Genomic DNA, 18,526 nt, shown 5'->3' on the forward strand with positions numbered 1-18,526 from the left:
AATCCTACGGACTGTAGCCCACCAGGCTCGACTGTCCATGGAATTCTCCAGGCAAGAATGCTGGAGTGGTTGCCATGTCCTCCTCCAGGTGATCTTCCCAACCCAGGGGTCAAACCCACATTGCAGACGGATTCTTTACCACTGAGCTACTGAGGAAGCCCAAACACTTAGTTAACTATGCTTAAAATAAATAAAATAAGATACACCTACAGGGGGAAAAATACAAGGTTATTGTCTTTACAAGTGATTTTAAACACACATTTCTGAGCTACTAATAGGTCAAGAAGTAAAATAATATTAGTAAAGGTGATGTTGCTATATTAAAATGTAGAATTTGAATAAGAAGCTTGATTTAAAAACATAGAAGACATTTCCTGAAAGTAGCAATATACATTCATTTGATGCACATTTGAAACATTTATAGAAACTGAGGATATTCTAGGCTATATAAGAAATCTCAGCAGATGTCTATTATATAGATATCTATAGGACATGTTCTCTGATCAGAGTGAAGTTAAGATAAGAGTCATTAACAAAAGATAAATACATCTATATATTTGTTAATTTTATAAGCTCAAAATATCTTATGGGTCCAAAAGAAGTAATGCTAACATTTAGAAAATCCTTACAAGTAAATGAGAATGAAATTACATTTACAGTCATTAACATCTAGTGAAAAGTGAACTACAAAGGGATATTATAACCAAGCATAATTATATTACCAAGAAGATGGAAAGTTACTTTTAGTAACTTCAGTAGCTCAAAATTAATGAGCTAGTAATTAAATGAAGACATTAAAAAAGAAAACAGAATAAATCACAGGAAGTAGAAGAAAGGAAATAATAAGGATAAGAATAGAAATTAATAAAATGAAAAATGAAATAAATAAATGAAACAGATCAACAAACAAAGATTCTTTTATTAAAGGTTTCAGAGAAATAACTATGCCAAGACTCACTGAGAAAGAAAGAACACAAGTAAAAATGCTGAAAATAAAAAAATGAACATAAGTATACACATAGCAGAGGTATATAAAATAAGATAATAGCATGAAGCATGTTGTGGCAATATATTTGTAAACTTAAATGAAATAAATTTTTCAAAAAAATATCAAAATTGACTCATAAGAAATAGGAAGCTTCAGGGGTTCTATAAAAATTAATAAAATTCAATCTGTGGTTAGCAATAATACTGTGAAGAAAACAGCAAACCCAAATTATTTTATGGGCTGGTTTTGCAAAGCATAATTTAAAATCGTTGACAATGAGTATAGTATGGCCTGCTGCTGCTGCTAAGTCTCTTCAGTCGTGTCCGACTCTGTGCGACCCCAGATATGGTAGCCCACCAGGCTCCCCTGTCCCTGGGATTCTCCAGGCAAGAACACTGGAGTGGGTTGCCATTTCCTTCTCCAATGCATGAAAGGGAAAAGGGAAAGTGAAGTCTCTCAGTCATGTCCGACTCTTAGCGACCCCGTGGATTGCAGCCTACCAGGCTCCTCTGTCCACGGGATTTTCCAGCCAAGAGTACTGGAGTGGGGTGCCATTGCCTTCTCCATAGTATGTCCTAAACAATCATATTTCAATGCCAGTCATAGACATTAGGCATGCTGATGTGTACTTAATGAATGTCAGTCCTAGTTTTCTTCAATTCAGTATGAGGTCAATATAACCCCCTCTTTTTTTTTTATACTATTAGAGTTTAGTTGCTTTACAGTGTCGTGTTCTTTTCTGCTGTATAGCAAGGTGAATCAGCTAAACACACATATATATATATATATCCCTTCTTTGTCATGACAGACCATTGAGCAGAGTTCTCTGTGCTATACAGTAAGTTTTCATTAGTTATTTAATACATATGAGGTCAATATACTCTTGATTTCAAAACCAGACAAGGATAGAAAGAAAAAGGAAAATTACAGTTAATCTCAGAAACAAGGATGTAAAATTGCTTAAACAAAACATCAACAAAATAAATTGAATGGTATGTAAAATTATGATACATTAAAATTAACTTTATTCCACAAAACAAGTGGTTGCACATCAGAAATCTATAAATGTAATTGACCACATGAACTGAGTCTAGGAAATATACATATAATTATCTCAATAGATGCCAAAAAACCATTTGATGAAATCCAATACATATTCCATAGATTAAATATAGGTTTATACATGTACATGACATATATACTTATGTATATATGGATCTATGTAATTATATGTTATATAAATATCTTTGTATAATGGTACAAGTATATTCTTAAAGTATATATAATTTAAGTATATGTGATACATACTTATATAAATGGATAGATTTTATTTATAGTCTATATATACATATAAGAATGTAAATATATACATATGTATCATATGTATTTGAGTATAGATACCTATTATTATATTGGTACAAAAATAAGCTTAGAGATGTATGGTAGGGTAAATTCAATTATTGTGTGATTTCATTTTGGAGTGTCTTAGTTAATCATAGTTCTGTGTTCTTCCATATAAATTTTAAAATAAACTTGTAATGTATCTAAATAATCATTTAGAACTTTTTAAAATGGGAATTATGCTGAACTTATAAATCACCAAAGATGAAAATAATGATATCCTTATGATATTTAGTCTCTTCATTCATTCATATCTTTTTCAGTTAAAAAACTGAAAATATTAAGGAAAATATCTTTATTTTACCCATTCTTTGAACTAGGAAAAGATTTCTTAAATAGGACACAAAAAAATCTAAGCACAAAAAAGTGATCAATATATCTGACTATAATAAAGATTTCTATTTATTAAAGGATATTATAAATAAAGTAAAAAACAAGTCACATATTATGAGCATATATTTTATTGACATATGAATTCATACACATTTATCCCTGGAATATGTGAAGAACTTCTAAAAATCAGTAAGAAAAATGTAAACAAAAGAAAACAGGAAATTATTTTAGCCAGCATTTCACAGAAGAAATTAAAAATGGAAAATAAGCAGATAAAATTACTGGTCTTATTAATATCCAAGAAAATGCAAACTATTTCTATATGAAATACCCTTTAAAGTTTCACAATTGGTGATATTAAGAAGTCTTGAAACACCAAGTGTTGGTGGGGTTAAAGTAGATTAAAGGGCACTCATAAGTTGAATCTACCTTTAATACAACTACTTTGTAAGATCATTGTCATTCTTCGTAAAGTTGAATATTTGCAGTCTCTAAGAGCTAGTAATTTTAATTTTAGGTGATATTCTAACAAATTTCTCATATAAGTAAGTATACTAGAAGACATGAAACAGTGGTCACAGTAGCACTATTCATGATAGTAAAAGCTGGAGAGAACTTAATGTATAGGGATAAAAGTGAATATTTATTTGCGCCATCTTTGCACAGCACAACAAAATAGATTGAGTGGAAATGATTGATCTACAGCTACATGAAGCAGCAAAAATGAATCTCAAAAACATAACTGTGTGGAAAAAGTCAGTTGCAGAAAACTCTGTGATATATATTGTTATTTCTGTAAAGTTCAGAATTCAGCAAAAATGCACAAGTTTTGTTGTTTGTTTTGTGTTTTTTTTGTTGTTAAATTCACCCATGATAAAATTATCAAAAGGAAATTATCAAGGAAATGAAAACAACTGAATGTAGAAGAGTCATTTCCTCTTGGATGAGACAGGAAGAAGTACACAGGTAGATGGAATGAAGTTGGTAACGGTCTATCTCTTAAATTGGAATGGAGGTACATGTGTTCATTGTATTACTGTGCATTAACACGTAAAGATATTCTTTTTCTTGCATCCAAAATGTAGATGTATCTGCATATCTACATAGACATGCAATAATCTATGTTCTTGACAGTTGGAATTGCATGGAGTCCTAACTCATACCATGTGGGAGCATTGCTCTTCTTTTATGAAATTATTAACAGATTAGATTTAATTATAATATAACTAATGAGAAGATTTTTTCAAATATTTAGAATGAGAGTGGGCTCCAATAATCTAAATTATTGAAATGAGAGCCCCTTGAGATTTCAAGCCCCTTGGGCTTCCCTTATGGCTCAACTGGTAAAGAATCTGCCTACAAAATGGGAGACCTAGGTTCAGTCCCTGGTTTGGGAAGATACTGTGGAGAAGGGAAAGGCTACTCATTCCAGTATTCTGGCCTGGGTTGCAAAGAGTCAGACACGACTGAGCAACTTTCACTTGCACTGAGATTTCAAAGTGGAGAGAGGAAGACACACTGTAAGGTGAGCCCAGGGATCCACGATCTGTGAAAAATTCCACTGAGTGTGGGAAGGGCCCATGACTTGCTTCTAACCCACAGAATACAGTAAAGGTGATGAGATGGCTCCCCATCATTCAGTTCAGTTCAGTTCAGTTCAGTCGCTCAGTCGTGTCCGACTCTCTGCAACCCCATGAATCACAGCACACCAGGCCTATCTTAAATGATGAAGGTAATGGAATGTCACCCTTGTGATTATGTTTCATTATGTAAGAATCTGTCTGAGACAACTATACAGAGAAATTCCCCTTCTGTCCTTGAGGAAGGAAACAACCATGTTGTAGACTGCTTCTGGAGAGTGCCGTGTGACAGGGAACTGTGAGGGTCAAGAGGATCAAGGATCAGAGGATCAAGAGCTGAGCCCTTCACTCATACAAAAAAAAAAGAATCCTTCCAACAACCTGACAGGGCTTGAAGTAGCTTCTACCCCACTTTAGATTCAGATGAGAAAGCAGCCCTGCCTATACCTTGTCTGGTGGCAGCCTGAGCAGAGGACCCAGATAAGATGTGCTTGAACTCCTGACCCACAAAAACTGTGATACAAGAAATGTGTGTTGTTTTAAGCTGCTAGATTCATAGGACTTTGTTATGCAGTAATAGAAAATGTATACATTTATGTATTCTCTTCTCTTCCTATCCCTACAGCTCAACACATGCTTAACTCATAGAGAGTGCAATTTAGTGTTTTGTGTGTGAATGTGGACAGATGGATGAATGGAAAAAGCAAATAGGTCCTCCACTCTCCAGACCCATCCACCAGGATGCTGAGTGGGAGCTTCTTGTGGCAGAGGACGGCTTCCATCTTGGGAGGTGAGTAGGGATGAAGCCTGATCCACGTGATGTCATGAGTTGGTAGGTGAGGAGAGGAGAACAGGTCTGGATCCAGCCTGTTGTCTCAAGCCCCTAATACCTGGAGAAACATTCTAAATGGCAGGGGTAGATTTACCAAAAAGCCAATGAACTTCAGTTTCAGGAGCCTTTACTAACACCTGCCTTTTCCAAGGCCCTGAGCGAGTATCTAGAAAATTTGCATTTATAATTTTGGGTTCATTTTATTTAAGAGGGCTTCATAGACTACAGGTCTTCTTCAGTGGCTCAGCAGTAAAGAATCTGCCTGCAGTGCAGGGATGTGGGTTCAATCCCTGGGTGAGGAAGATCCTCTGGAGAAGGAAATGGCAACCAACTCCAGTATGCTTGCTTGGGAAATCCTATGGACAGAGGATCCTGGTGGACTACAGTCTATGGGGCCACATAAGAGTCAGATATGACTGAGCAACTAAACAAATACAACAATATTGACTGCAAAAGCTGTTGCTTTGTTGTTAAAATCACTCAGTCATGTCCGACTCTTTGCGATCCCAAGCACGCCAGGCTTCCCTGTCCTTCACTATCTCCCAGAGCTTGCTCAAACTCATGTCCATTGAGTTGGTGATGACATCCAAACATCTCATCCTCTGTCGTCCCCTTCTCCTCCTGCCTTCAATCTTTCCCAGCATCAGGGTTTTTCTAGTGAGTCAGTTCTTCACACCAGGTGGCCAAAGTATTGGAGCTTCAGCTTCAACATCAGTCTTTCCAATGAATATTCAGGATTGATATCCTCTAGGATTGACTGGTTTGATCTCCTTGCAGTTCAAGGGACTCTCAAGAGTCTTCTCCAACACCACAGTGCAAAAGCATCAATTCTTCGACACTCAGCCTTCTTTATGGTCCAGATGGCACATCCATACATGTCTACTGGAAAACCATAGCTTTGACTAGCTCTACAAAACCTGGATCTACCCCGATAAACTATAGACAATAGGGAGCCTATGGGTACCTACAGAATATCAAACAAGATGATAGGAAATAGAGGTACCTATCTCTGTACCTACAGAATATCAAACAAGATGATGGGAAATAGAGGCATTAAACAAGTAGTTAAACTGAAGTCCCAAGTTCACAGAGAAAGATTTCTTTCATTCGCTTATTCGTTCATGTATCCATCCGTACATTCACATCAGTGCAAAAATGCACTTCCTTGGTGCAGCTCTGGCCCTCCAACAGTGTGTGCCTCGGAGACTTCACCTTGGTGCCCCATTCACATTTAGTTTGCCTGTCTCAGAAGTCATGCTGATGTCTCACATTCTACACCTGTGCCCTTACTCTGGCCATGCTTGTTCCCACCTCTGAGCCTGATGAGCAGAGAACGTCATTATAATTCCATCTGCTTCTCACCCGTTGCAAGTTTTCTCCCACCATGTTGGCCAATGGGGTATTGGCATCTTTCTAGAAATCCTATTATGCCTGAGTGTCTGGGAATTAATGCTGGGTTTGCTTTTCAGGGGGAGGCTGAAAAGCCCAGTGCAACTGTGTAGTTTGACACTACTAATTCTTCCCCAGATCTGTTAATGCACCCTGGAGCTGAAAGTCATAGGCCACAACTGCTCCACATTGAGTAGATAAACAAACCGTAAATAACTCCATGGGCACATCGTAAATGTGGGGCCAACCTGTCTTTTCCAGCCTATCTGTCTCTAAAGGCTACAGCAGTAATGCAAGCTAGCGGGCCTCCTTCGCGGGGGCTTTAAGCAACAAGAAGGGATCAAAACTGAAACCAGAAGTTTCTCTTGTGGGTAGAGTGGAGCATTTGGTCTTCACCTTTGCTAAAGGCAGAACAAGAGGAAGGGGGCTGAAACTGAAGGAGGGAGAAAGTGTCAACAAGTTACAGAAGCAAAAGAACCGAGACTCTATTCTAAAAGGGATAAAGGGTCTCCCTTTGGAAAACACTTAAAAATAAATGTTTTGGGGGCTTCCCTGGTGGCTCAGAGGTAAAGAATCTGCCTGCCAATGCAGGAGACACTGGTTTGATCCCTGGTTGGAGAAGATCCCACATTCAGAGCAGCTAAACCCCTGTGTCATAACTATTGAGTCTGTGCTCTTGAGAACTGTGCCAGCTGCAGCTACTGAGCCTATGTGCCACAACGACAAAAGCCCGCATGCCCGAATGCTCCGCAACAAAAGAAGTCACAGCAATGAGAAGTCCACATAGGAATGAATACTCAGCACAGTCAAAAATTAATTAATTTAAAAAATAAATCTTTTTGCCAATGCATGTATATGACTATATATCTGTGTGTCTATTTGTGAGCATGTGCACATGTATGTGCATGCACACACACACATACACACACACATATAGACTTCTGGATGACTAAAAGGCTCCTTCATCTTTATCTGTGAAAGAACATTGTATCCAGGGCTGCAGTTAGGTCAAAAGCAGGTTGAAATTGACCTGCATGTATCTTCTCTTTAGTCTACATAGGTTTATAAATATTTTTATACTAAATGTCTTTAGTAATATGTACTTCACAATTTGTTACAGCCTCCACTACTTCCTGATGCCACACCTGACACACTTCAAAGTGTCTGTTACCTCTCTGGCCTCTAGAACAGGGTTTCTTTATATTAGTAGTAATACCTCCTTGTTGTGGGGCTGTCCTCTGTATTGTAGGATGTTTTAAAGCATGCCGGGCTGGAAGAAGCAGAAGCTGGAATCAAGATTGCCGGGAGAAATGTCAATAACCAAAGATATGCAGATGACACTACCCTTATGGCAGAAAGTGAAGAGGAACTCAAAAGCCTCTTGATGAAAGTGAAAGAGGAAAGTGAAAAGGTTGGCTTGAAGCTCAACATTCAGAATACTAAGATCATGGCATCTGGTCCCATCACTTCATGGGAAATAGATGGAAAAACAGAGGAAACAGTGTCAGACTTTATTTTTTTGGGCTCCAAAATCACTGAGGATGCTGATTGCAGCCATGAAATGAAAAGACGCTTACTCCTTGGAAGGAAAGTTATGACCAACCTAGATAGCATATTAAAAAGCAGAGACATTACTTTGACAACAAAGGTCCGTCTAGTCAAGGCTATGGTTTTTCCAGTGGTCATGTATAGATGTGAGAGTTGGACTATAAAGAAAGCTGATCGCTGAAGAATTGATGCTTTTGAACTGTGGTGTTGGAGAAGACTCTTGAGAGTCCCTTGGACTACAAGGAGATCCAACCAGTCCATTCTAAAGGAGATCAGTCCTGGGTGTTCATTGGAAGGACTGATGCTAAAGCTGAAGCTCCAATACTTCGGCCACCTCATGCGAAGAGTTAACTCACTGGAAAAGACTCTGATGCTGGGAGGGATTGGGGGCAGGAGGAGAAGGGGACGACAGAGAATGAGATGGCTGGATGGCATCACTGACTCGATGGACATGAGTTTGACTGAACTCTGGGAGTTGGTGGTGGACAGGGAGGCCTGGCGTGCTGTGATTCATAGGGTCGCAAAGAGTCGGACACGACTGAGCGACTGAAATGAACTGAACTGAACTAACCTCTAGGAATGCCACTAGATGCCAGTAACACCCCCTGTACCAACAGTCATGACAACCAAACATTTCCAATTATCTTTTGTGAAATAAAATTACCCCTAGTCAAGAATCCCTGCTCTAGAGATATATGCGCTTCCCATCCATGCTGGTGCTTCCCTGATGGTTCAGATGATAAAGAATCTACCTCCAGTGCAGAGGGCCTGTGTTTGATCCCTGGATGGGGAAGATCCCCTGGTGAAGGGAATGGCCATCCACTCCAGTATTCTTGCCTGAAGAATTTCATGGACAGAGCCTGGTGGGGTCCAATCCATGGGGTCGCAGAGTCAAACACAACTGGGCAACTAACACTTTCAACACTTTCACTATCCTAGCTAGAGGTTTTCTGAGAATGAGAGAGGTAAAGTGGTTTACTCAAAGTCTGAAAGCTGGTTAGTGTCATACCAGGCATAGTTCTATGATTTTACATTCCTGGCACAGTGCTTTTTTTCCACAGCATGAATAGTGATCTCCAAATTGCCTATTTTCCCATTATATAAGAATTCCTTGAATCTTACAGGCAGCATTTATCAAGGGTAGGTTACTTACCCATTTCAATATATATTTTGGGTTAAAATGGCCAGTTGTATAATTTTGAGGTAATTATCACATCTCAGAGCTCAGTTTCCTTATCTATTAAAAGTAGCCATGGTAGTTCCTGATATTAAGCCAGTCTGAACCAGGTGGCCAGCATGGTGGTTAATGTTGGCATTATTTTATTAGCTGATGGTTATGATGTACTTGTTGTTAAACATTTCTGTTATCACCTACCTATTTTATTAGGATTATTGTGAGGATCAAATAAGATGGTCTAAACAGTGATGGACACATTCTAAACTTGTGACACTGTTGCTGCTGCTGCTGCTAAGTCGCTTCAGTCGTGTCTGACTCTGTGCGACCCCAGAGATGGCAGCCCACCAGCCTCCCCTGTCCCTGGGGTTCTCCAGGCAAGAACACTGGAGTGGGTTGCCATTTTCTTCTCCAATGCATGAAAGTGAAAAGTGAAAGAGAATTCGCTCAGTCATGTCCGACTCTTAGCGACCCCATGGACTGTAGCCCACTAGGCTCCTCCGTCCATGGGATTTTCCAGCCAAAAGTACTGGAGTGGGGTGCCATTGCCTTCTCCTGTGACACTGTTAGCTGTTACTTTTATCCCACCATCAGATAAAAGAAAGAAGCCCATACCTACCACTTTGACCTTATGTCTTATTCTCCTCCCCTCCTTGGCATGCCCCAGGCACAATGAGACAGTCTTCTGTTTTTCTACCTTGGGTTCCTTCCTATTTCGGGGACTTTGCACTTCCTGTATAAAGTACTCTTACCTAAGACCTTTACTTTGCTTCTTCTCATTATGCTGATTTCTGTTCAAATGTCACATATTTAGGAATTCTTTCCTAACCTTTCTTTACAAAAGAGTTCCTACCTATCCAATTCCACACAGCTCTGTGCTCTCTGGACTAGTGCTAGTGATTTATGAAAATTATGATGCTGTGTTTTCCTTCCTCCTCACAAATAAAGAACTTTGTCTTGTTTGCACTCTAGCCCCAGCATCCTACCATGCCATGGTAATAGAAGCAGAGTCAGCCAGATGCTCAATTAATAATTGTGGGAGGGATAAATAAAGGCGAAACACTGGTTCTGATTCCAAATCTAGTGTTCTTTTCACTCTAGTAGCTGTAAGACTATGTAGGAGAAGATGAACAAAATTCACTCATTCTTTGATTTGTTCATTCATTTATTCATCCTACTAGCAAACATATGCCAGATACCTTCTTGGGAATCTACATACTCCATGCAGAAAAGCTCAATAAGTGAATTTGTTTCTATTGTTCTTCATTGTCAGATACAGGTGAGTAAGAAAAATAAAGCTCCCCACCTACAAAGAGCACAAAAATGCTTTTCATATTTTTTGTACTAACGTTGCCTCAAATTCTTGAGAGCCCACTGTTGTTGAAAAGCTCACACAGTTCCTCTGCTGTGAGGACACTAGGTGGGTGGCACACACTGGTGTACCAGGGATGTGCTGGGTGGTACACTGGGCACCAGTGATGCAAAGATGGATGAAGGCTGGTCCCTAGGCTGTAGCTGACTTCGTATCTCCCTGTCTTCTCTGTTCTCTTTCTGTGGTCTTCCTCCATTGCACACTGGCTCTAGCCTGGAATATCACAGGTCTTACTACTGGAAAATACACAGACAGTCAAGACAGTTCAATTGCTGGCAGACCCAACCCCAGGAATGAAACTTGCTTTAATTTTTTTGATTTGGACTTCTAAGGATTTCTACTTTTTTAAACTAGCACAGCCTGAGCAACACTTCTTCTTCTTTTTTTTGCTTCTCCTTAAAAATATCAAACCAATCAAACAAACAACTCCAGAATCAGAATCTTCCTGCCAATGCAGGAGACCTGGGTTCGATCCCTGGGATGGGAAGATACCCTGGTATCTTCCTGGAGGAAATGACAATTCACTCCAATATTCTTGCCAGGATAATCCCATGGCAGAAGAGTCTGGCAGGCAACAATTATTGGGATTGCCAAGAATCGGACATGACTGAAGAGATTAATGCAGGGAATCTTGTGAATGTCTTGTGGATCCTGACTGGCTTTGTTAGGTGGTACATTTACGGTCCTTTGTCATTGAAATCAGTCTAGTTGGCTGTCTCAGTGCTTAGTCACTCAGTCACCTATGACTCTTTGTGACCCCAAGACAGTAGCCCACCAGGCTCCTCCATCTATGGGGGATTCTTCAGGCAAGAATACTAGAGGGGGTGCCTGCCATGCCCTCCTCCATGCCCTCCTACTGGGTGCTAAACAGAGGAGTTTTAATTTTAGGTTGGCAGATGTCTGCTTTTGTAGGTTTCTCAGTACTTTTCCAGAGTTCACATTCCAGTCAACTCTCCATAGACATGTTCCTGGAGCTCTGCTCTGACTTTGCTTAAAGAGGAAGAGGCTGTCCCCCTTTCACTCCCAGATGTTTTTCCTCTACAGTCTGGACTGTTCAGGGACCTAACAGATATTTCCACCACCTTCAATTCTCAACTGCCATTGGCCCCATTACCTGCTCAGGTAATTCAGATTCTGGAGTTTAATTTTGATCAAGGTCCAAATGAATTTATGTGGAAAAAGAACTCAGTGTGCTTTGCACATGAAGGAAACATTATCCCTCTAGGTCTCTAAACATCAGGATGGCTAGATACCTGAGTGGAAACTCAACATCAGTGCAAATCTTATTATAGGGACTCAATTGGCCACCTACAAGGATGACACTATTCTCTTGACAGGAAATTTTACAGCCAATTCTTATTGCTTCACCCCTGCTGTCCAAACTATGCAGAGCTTATCAAGTACATCACAAGATTCATGACTTTTAGTGTGCTGGAAATATAAGTGTGAATGGGATTTGTTGGCTCTCAATGGTCAACCTTGCTATCATCATATTACTTTAATACCCATGGTGTTGCTCAAATCTGGTCTTTTTGAAGAGAGAATTGGCTAGGGCCCAAAGAAAATATTGAAAATTCCAATTTTTTTCAAGACTGTAAAAGGGACACGTGACATGTAAAAGGGACACATGACATGATACAGATCTTCTGCTTTTCCTCCTGTCTGTTCATATACAACTTCTAACTCCCCAGGTCGATGGACAGGGAAGTCTGGCGTGCTGTAGTCCATGGAGTCACAAAGAGTCAGACATGACTGAGTGACTGAACTGAACTGAACTGTAATTCACTCTTGTTCACCAATCTGTCAACTGCAAGTCACTACTTAACTTCTGTCACTTTCTCTCTCCTACTCTTCTCCCCTGATCATTGTCTTCAATTTCCAAAGCTACTTGGAGGAATCCATATATATTTTTTTTTCTTCAGTTTTATTTATTTATTTTACTTTACATTATTTTATTGGTTTTGTCATACATTGACATGAATCTGCCCCGGATATACATGTGTTCCCCATCTTGAACCTCCCCATCCCATCCCTCTGGTTCATCCCAGTGCACCAGCCCCAAGCATCCTGTATCATGCATCGAAACTGGACTGGCGATTCGTTTCACATATGATAATATACATGTTTCAATACCATTCTCCCAAATCATCCCACCCTCGCCCTCTCCCACAGAGTCCAAAAGACTGTTCTATACATCTGTGTCTCTTTTGCTGTCTCGCATACAGGGTTATCGTTACCATCTTTCTAAATTCCATATATATGCATTAGTATACTATTAGTGTATGGTGTTTTTCTTTCTGGCTTACTTCACTCTGTATAATAGGCTCCAGTTTCATCCATCTCATTAGAACTGATTCAAATGCATTCTTTTCAATGGTTGAGTAATAAGGAATCCATATGTTTCCACCACTTAGGATGACCTGTTAATGACAAAGTTTACTCCAAGGCAAACATTACCCTAAATTGTCAGTCAAGAGTAGAACTACGGTCTTGGCCAAGGTAGGGCACTGACACATTCCCCACTTATCCATCACACATTTCCATAAAACTGCATTTACTGAGACCCTTACGGTACAGCTTCATTGGACTTGCCTCTGACCTGACGAGCCATGGTCCATGAGGCCACATAGAGTGCTAGATATTATCTCTTCTTCTCCGTTATCATCTGGTGCCTACAGAGACATCCTTCTTTCCTTTTCAGCTGGAAACAAAAGCTCCCACGCAAATCATTTACAACTACATCCACATGTGTTTAAATTTCATTCAAGGAGAAGACCTTCTGGGCTATTCTAAGAAAAAGAGCACACATCTTTACCTTTATGGGAAGATGGTACAGAACTGAGGAATTACCATATGTCCAGGTAGATTTACTTTGTCTAGAACTCTTTCCTCCTATGGCTATGCTCTTTTATACTTCAGTTTGGGGCCTGAAATCTTGAATTCCTGGGTGTTTGCATTAATTCACAGCCCAAGTGCATGAAGAATTAAATGGAAGTCTTGTGTTACTTGGACCTCACTATAGAAACTGGAGAGGTGAGCATCTACACAACCCTCTCTCCTTAGGCTTGATTCTGGTTCTGTTGTTAGTCTTCCTCTCAACTGAATGAGGTCAAGTTGACATCTGCTTAACAAGGGATGGTCAGAAAAGGGAGCACTATGCAGGGCTCTCAGAAGGCCTCCTCCATGAGAAGGTGTATTGTAATCACATATGCACATCATGTTTCCTGTTTGAATTCTACCTAGTCTTTTAGATTTCAGTTAGATGTCATCTATCCCGTGTGACCTCCTCCTTCCTTTCTCCTAACAGTCATCAGAACATTGTAAATTTGCATTTCTTCTCCAAATGCTCTCACACAGCTCATCATGATCAAATCTGGGCTGCTGAAGTTTCTTATACCATTTATATGTGTCACCTCTAATAAGATGCACATTTTGTGAGATTAAGTACAGACTCCTTTAACCATCAACATCAAACCTCATTCTGTGCCTTTCCCTGGTAGATGCTCGTTAATGATACTGTTCAATCCATTTCACAGTTTTGTAAGAAAAGGCAATTTTCCAAGGTGAGTGTGACAAATTAGTTTTATAGAAGTCTTTCACATCATTTGTGTTAGACTTGACCACACTAAAATTCAAAAATAAGGAAAGGAAAAAGGAAACAACCATCATTTTTCAAACAAAATGCAGTTTTTTCACTAAAACTGAATAAATTAACAACTTTTCCCCTTTTATCATAAAAAATTATTTTGAATGAATTGTCCCCATTCTTTTCCATAAGAATCAGGATTTTAATTAGAGTCAGAAGCCTAAAACAATCCTGATTTTCTATTTTCTAAGCCAGCTATCATGATTAGAATTAAGATTTTCAGAAGTATGAAATGTTTAGGGTTCTTTGTGATGAAGAGTCAGGCAGTGACACTGTGGGGACCTGTGAAATATGACATCATAATATTAATAACCCAACCATATAAAGTGTTCTCAATAAAGTATATAGCAAGAGATATGTCTGGTTCAAACTGGTACTAAAAGTATTGAGCACCAAATATATATTTATTTGTATTCATTTGTGTATTTCTTTACTTATTGCTCATATTGTTCCAAATCTGATTTAGGGCAAGAGATCTAATTCTGATTTGGTTCATGAAATAAAGATCTATGAGATTATTTAAACCACAAATTCAATGTGAACCAAAAACAATAATCTGGTGGTGACTAAACTAGTCATCTGGAGGGTAGAATTCAGTACCATAGGAGGGCAGATGGAGATGGAATTCATGGCAGGTGACTAGGACAGTGGAGGGCTTAGAACCTTTATCATATGTGCAGTGTTGAAGGACTCAGGGATATGATACTTATATCAGTCTCTCTCTCTCTTTTTTCTCTTTTTTGACTATGCTAGGTCTTCGCTGTGGTACTTGGGCTTCTCTAGTTGCAGTTCATGGGTTTCTCCAGTTATGGTGAGCAGGTTCAGTGGTTGCAGTGCATGGGCTTTCTCTGCGGGTTCAGTAGTTGTGGCTCACAGGCTTCTCTAGTTGCAGCACGTGGGCTTAGTTGCTCTGTGGCATGTGGGATCTTAGTTCTCTGACTAGGAGTTGAACCAGTGTCCCCTGCATTACAAGGTGGATTCTTAACAGCTGGACCACCAGGGAAGTCCCAGCATTAGTCTTGAGAGGTGAAGTATGTGAATGTATCTCAGAAATGCCTTCAACTATCAAGACCTTTCAGATGGAGCAGGTTGAATTGCTTTCTAAGGCTGAACCAGGATTGATGCTCAGAACTTACAGTGATGCAGATTCTCACACAATGATAGAAACAACTTCTAAGTAAAGATTTCTAACAGAGCACACAGCTGTCTCATGAGGTAGCGTGCTTCCCTGCCCCAAATGCTCAGGTGAGGGCTCAGTGGCCACCGTTAGGGATATTCTAGGGAGAGTTTGTCTTCTCTGGTCACCCAGGGTTGGAGCCAGGGAGGGGTGAAGTCTGGGAATGGAGACAATCAGAGTGGAACCTGTTACTGGGATAGCAGCCCTAAGAGGTCGTGTGTCAAGAAAAGGATACAGGCAGTAAAGCCAGGAGTGATGTAGAGGGACCAAAAGCAAGGTATATACTGAGTGGCTCACCAAAAAGCAAGGGAAGAACAGACTGGAGGAAGATAAATACAAGAAGAGTGGGTGAAGGCAAGAGGGATCTGATTTCATGAACTCAGTCCATCTGTAACAGCATTCTACTAGCTTGTAAGCTGACTTCTTTCACTGAATGAGGTGAGTATTTTTTAAATTAGAAATAAACAGCTGACAGATTCTTGCTTTAGTAGCAGCTTAGATTTCTAAATCTCGTATTGTACGAACTGATAAGTCTATCCTCTTTTGCTTGACTTTTGTTTCTATCAACCTCATTAACATCAACAGAGATGCTAAGAATGAGCCTATGGTTTCATCCATACTCTATGGCATTTTGTATCTCCTCAAAAAATAAGCACTAGGTTTAGGGAGCTGAATAACTAACTGAGCTCTTCACTTAACTGTCCGAGTCTTCAGATTTTTTATCTGAAAGAAGGAGGACCAACAAGGAGAGAGACACTCTAGTCCCAAATCTAAATTACCAGGGAGGAGCTGTATGTGTTATTTCTCTTTTGTCACTTGCAAATATTTTTCCCTATCCCAGGCATCAAATGCCATGACACATATTAGCTAATATTCTTTTCTTGGCCTGCAAATGCATTCCCTTGGTTCCCAATTGATGATACAATCTGGTGAACCATTTAAAGCATGATGAAAATACTTCTCAGAGAGTATTAGATATCATGGGACTCTGGATGATGGAGGTCAGACAAAGTTCAAAGGAAATGGTAGGAAGTGGAGAAGAACACCAAAAGTGTTTACCTATGGAAATATTTCTTCAAAACCCAGTTTTAAAGAGTTTTGTAGAATGAAAACAGTGCTTAACTTCAGAAGTCAAATTCTCATTATGAGCTTTCCCAAAAGCAGAATCAGAGATAAGGCAGAAGTGTGAGTGGTTTATTCAGAAAGTTGATCCTTAGGTACAGGCATGAGGGGCAGGAGAAATGACCTGGCAGGAGGGACAGGACATCCAAAATACATCATTGGGTTGGTAAGCACTAGGGGTGACTAAGTTCTTCGGCTGTCTCAGAAGTCCTATAAAATGCGTTTTAGAACTGTTCCCCTGGAAGGAGAAAAAAACAGCTATCACTTAGTTTTCGCTTCCCGTTTTCAAGAGTTATCCCCACCCTCTCCGTGTAAACTTTTGGATCTTTGAGGCTCTGCATGAGAAATGCTGAGGGATTGCCACAGGCATCCCAAGCTGTGGCATCAATTGAGCTTCAGGGCATGAAGCAGAGAGGTGAGATGCTGGCAGGTGATTCATGACTGACACTTGATAAAGTCTTCAGGGAACTGATCACCATAGCCATGAGGGAATACGAGCTGAAATAGATAGGATCTGTAGTAATATAGAGGTTGTCCATATATATGTAAGCAATGTTTCTCTAGATTTCATCCTTCAGGATGTACAACTATAGTGACTCAAGTTCACTGCCTTTTACTACCACCCCGAAACTATAGGGGCCGGCAGATAATTTCATCTGTACTCTTGAACAAGTCTGATCAGCTCCCACAGAGGATCCACTGGGTACTCTCACTGCTTCTCCAGGGGACTGCTGTTCCCTCAGCTGGGGACCACTCCTGCTCCTGCCAAGAGTTGCAAGTTCTGCCCTTAAAAACCATGCTGCACTTAACATCCTTTCTCCCCTGAAATTTCAGGACTTGGTTATTTGGCCCAGCTTCTTATTCCCAACCCATTCATTTTGATAAGTTCATTCACTGTCAGGTGACTTAGTGGAAACAGACTTTTGGAAGTGCAGTATCCAGGTAGCCTACAGGTGAAATGAAATGAAATGAAATGAATGAAAGTCACTCAGTCATGTCCGACTCTTTGCGACTTCATGGATAGTCCATGGAATTCTCCAGGCCAGAATACTGGAGTGGGTAGTCTTTCCCTTCTCCAGGGGATCTTCCCAACCCAGGGATCGAACCCAGGTCTCCCGCATTGCAGGCAGATTCTTTACCAGTTGAGCAACACGGGTGAACACAGCTTAAAATTAGTGCTAAACCTACATCAGCACTAGCTTGAACATCTGTTGTAAACATAAAACAATTATCATTCATGAGATCCGTTTAGAGGAAGGTCTAAAATACTTGGAACTAGGAGTGGAGGATAAAAACAGGATGAGAGAATCTTGATGTTCAGCTAGAAAGCAAAAGAAGTGAGCACTCTATGTTTCCTATACTTCAGTTCAGTTCAGTTCATTTCAATTGCTCAGTCGTGTCTGACTCTTTGCAACCCCATGAATCACAGCACACCAGGCCTCCCTGTCCATCACCAACTCCCGGAGTTCACTCAAACTCATGTCCATCGAGTCGGTGATGCCATCCAGCCATCTCATTCTCTGTCGTCCCCTTCTCCTCCTGCCCGCAATCCCTCCCAGCATCAGAGTCTTTTCCAGTGAGTCAACTCTTTGCATGAGGTGGCCAAAGTATTGGAGTTTCAGCTTTAGCATCAGTCCCTCCAATGAACACCCAGGATTGATCTCCTTTAGAATGGACTGGTTGGATCTCCTTGCAGTACAAGGGACTCTCGAGTCTTCTCCAACACCACAGTTGCCTTGTGTTAATAACTATGACTTCTTCACGTGCCTGGACTCATAAAAAGTGATTATTTGCCTTGGAAAAATTGGTGTTCTTGTACTGGACTAAATTCTGAAAGCCATCACCCTTGTGCTTTGAAGTCACTGTATTTGAGTTGCTACCATTTTTCAGAGAAGATATTTGGGTGAACTTCATTATTTATCTAATGCTGTTAAACTGCACACTATCTAGAATTCTTTGCAAAT

The sequence above is a fragment of the Moschus berezovskii genome, chromosome 2 (assembly GCF_049115385.1).
Source record: "Moschus berezovskii isolate FMDL1 chromosome 2, NW_MosBer_1.0, whole genome shotgun sequence".
Taxonomy (NCBI): domain Eukaryota; kingdom Metazoa; phylum Chordata; class Mammalia; order Artiodactyla; family Moschidae; genus Moschus; species Moschus berezovskii.